Source organism: Dreissena polymorpha, chromosome 3 (assembly GCF_020536995.1).
Source record: "Dreissena polymorpha isolate Duluth1 chromosome 3, UMN_Dpol_1.0, whole genome shotgun sequence".
NCBI classification, from domain to species: Eukaryota; Metazoa; Mollusca; class Bivalvia; order Myida; family Dreissenidae; genus Dreissena; species Dreissena polymorpha.
The window spans coordinates 101,016,942-101,020,563 of NC_068357.1; positions in this window are offsets into that span (position 1 = coordinate 101,016,942).

Sequence of the window (3,622 nt, forward strand, 5' to 3'; positions counted from 1 at the left end):
TTGTTTAAAGAAATTTATGTCACGTTTTTCTACAGATCACTTGAAGAACCCACTTTTCTGATGTTGACAAACTTTGTACAGTTCAAACAAAGTATATAATTGAAGTTATGGAACGCATGAAACGGTGTCAAACAAATCTGTGTGTCTATATACGTTTGCGTCAGCTTTTCTTTAGGTGTCATTTTAAGCCGTAGTTCTATTTATTAGATTTTAATATATAGTTTACGCAGTTAAAAATGTTGTATGAATAAATAGGTCGAACCCTCAATATATTACACAAACAAATCGTTTATATTGATGCAAACTGTATGCATTACAGTTTCATTAGTGCGTTTACATATCGAATATTTGCCGCACCATGATCGGTAAGTGGTGTTCAATATATCAATCTCATCAGATCAATTGTATGAATGATCATGGTAATCACGTAAAAACAATCGCTTAATATTTTAGATTTCTGTAAGTCATGCTCGAATTTCCATGTTTTATATCGGTGATGATCATGAGTTTCATATCTAATTATTGCATGTTTGATCCCTGATAGGAGTGAGTGTAGTCTCGTATTATAGCACTTTGATCATTGACGATTATGAGTTGATTATTATAGTGTCATTTTTGCTGCCAGCCATGAATTTAATACCAGTTATCTACCGTTGCTGATGGTAAAGAGTTTGTTTAACACCATGTTCATACTTCTTTTAATCATTCTAATACTATGGTTATTAAAAATGTATTATTCCACTTGTAAATCGCATCAAGCGAGGATTCCCAGTATTTCCCTTCCGTAGTAGTTTATCGACGCTTATAATACAAGCTAACCGATGCAGAGTCATGACATGTACGTGCTTTCAGCGGCCCCCATTCATATTCAATTAATTTATTTCATAATTAGTATTCAGTAAATGCTTTAGACAATATTGAACGGCGCAGTTAAGAAAAGGTATTTACTGATTTGTTGGTTTGACAACTTCTTCCGTCCCCACAACAAACTTTACTATTGATGCTACTAGACTTTTTTAATTAAGTACATTAGTTACAGGGGCGGTCACATGACAAGTTTAAAACATTAATTGTATAATGTATTAAGGAAACTGAGTACTAGAGTCTTTGCTTGCAACATATTTATATAACTGACTTATTTATCAGCAATATGTATATTGTTATGCTAGACAAGCGTAATAAAGAAATACAAATGTACTTGCATGTCACAAGATTGACTCCCTTGGTAAACTCCTCCACTATTGAGACAGTATCTTTTTCTTAACATGATTTCAAATTCGATGATTTACCTTAATATTAAAGCAAGCAAATATAATTTGCATAAATAAAGACGTAACAATAGTGTCGCTTGTATAAGAGTGTATTGGAGTGTAACACATTTATGACATTATATCATGTAAGCCTGCTATATTTATGACATTTTATGACATTTATGACATTATATCATGTAAGCCTGCTATATTTATGACATTATATGACATTTATGACATTATATCATGTAAGCCTGCTATAAAGCGGTTTTGATAGAGGCTTCACTGGAGCACGTGAACACAACCAGTTACAATTTGTATATTCTGCAATAACACAATTGTTTAACTGTGTTTCTTCAGCCCTCGTATTTGAAAGGGTTTATACAATTTATGTAAAAGGCAACATATTATTCTACTTATTGTAGTTACTGAACCAATTATTTAAATATTAGTAATACACATATTTTATACTTCACTTTTTTAATATTAACTGGTGGCATTTGTTTTATATTTATCGACAACTGCCCAGTATTAAATAAAATAGAAATACAATCATTTAACGCGTTTGTCTTCGGCTAAAGGTACGATAAATCAACTCGAGTTAATTTCAGTTTACTCTTTATGTTTTGCAAACCCGTCAATTTTCAGTCAGTGTCATTGTAACACACACGTACTTGAATTGCCTAAATGATAGACATTTACATAGAAAATCGCACATTTTAAGAGTTACAAACACGAAATTCAAAAGCTGACATCTGAAATGAAACGCAAATTCTTACATTGAAATCAGTGGTGCATAACAGTCGAAGTCAATGCGTGCAGGTAGAAGCACACAGCAAAATTCTGACTGTGTGTGATGTTCACAGGGATCACCATGTTCACGTACTATACTTGTCACTTCATGAGGAGGTCACTGACGAAATCATGTGTGACTGTCTGATAAAACTGGGCTTAATGCGTGTGCGTAAAGTGTCGTCCCAGATTAGTGCTAATGAGGGACGACACTTTCCGCTTTTATGATATTTTTAATTTCAAGGAAGTCTCTCCTTACCGAAAATCAAGTTAAGGCGGAAAGTGTCGTCCCTGATTAGCCTGTGCGGACTGCGGGCTGATCTGGGATGTCACTTTACGCACATGCATTAAGCCCAGTTTTCTCAGAACAAAGCAAAGTTATTTGCCGTAAAATAATACTTAAAGTTGTCCGTTCCGCCACCATCAACACAATCATCATAATTATAAGCACCATCATCAGCAGCATCTTCACCAGCATCACCGCCACAATCACAATTTACACCACCACCACAATCACCAAGACCATAACAACCAACACCACCATTAAACCATCGCCCTCACCATCATCATCATCAGCAGCAGCAACACCACTATCAACACAACCACCTCCATCATCGTAGTCATCAGTGTAATCATCGTCATCATTATCAGCGTCAGCATCTTATATTTCTATTGCTACTGCTCTTTTTGTAATTCAATATTGGCTAAAGCGTTCACTGAATACTTATTATGATAGAAAATAACTGAATATGTATGGATGCTGCTTGAAGCACGCACTGTCATGACTCTGCATCGATAAGCTTATATGATTAGCGTCGATTAACCCATTTATGCCTAGTGGACTCTCCCATTTTTCTAAATTGGATCAATTTATTTCCAAAATAAGGGATGTCTAGTATATTTATTTCTATATGTAGAATATTTCTTACCGAAACTCCTTTAAGCAAACAGCGAAGACCCAGATGTCTGGGTCTACGCTGTTTGCAAAGGCCTTTTTTTCTAAACGCTAGGCATAAATGGGTGAACATAATACGTAGGGAAATTATTGTGTCGCTTTAAACAATGGATACATTAAAAAATAATTATGCTGTTAATTTTGTCCGCATCTTACACATGGAGTCTTCTTCAGTAATACCGGTAAGTGGGAAAATAAATCGCAACATGTGGCGGATATGTGTCCGTGTTTTTTTAAATATCTATAGTACCGGAGTTTTAAAACGAACTCATGACTTCAGACACGTGTGGTAACTGGTGATTGAACTTATGATAAAGTGTAGTATTCAGCGATTGAAATCTTGAAAAAAGGGTGATAGTTTGGGAATAAACACGTGACCATCGGGGATTGCGTTAAATATATTGAGTAGTCGACCGATTTATTTATAAACCCATTTTTATGTGCGTGAAAACTTAATATTGACTTCTGTTGAACTAGACATTACATGACACCATGGGAAAAGCTGACAGTTTGCGTTTTGTAAAGCTTCAATTATATACAATGTTTGAACTGTACACAACTTGAAATCGTCTTAAAAGTGGGCTTTTCCGGTTATTTGGAGAAATATGAAACACCTTTTTCATAA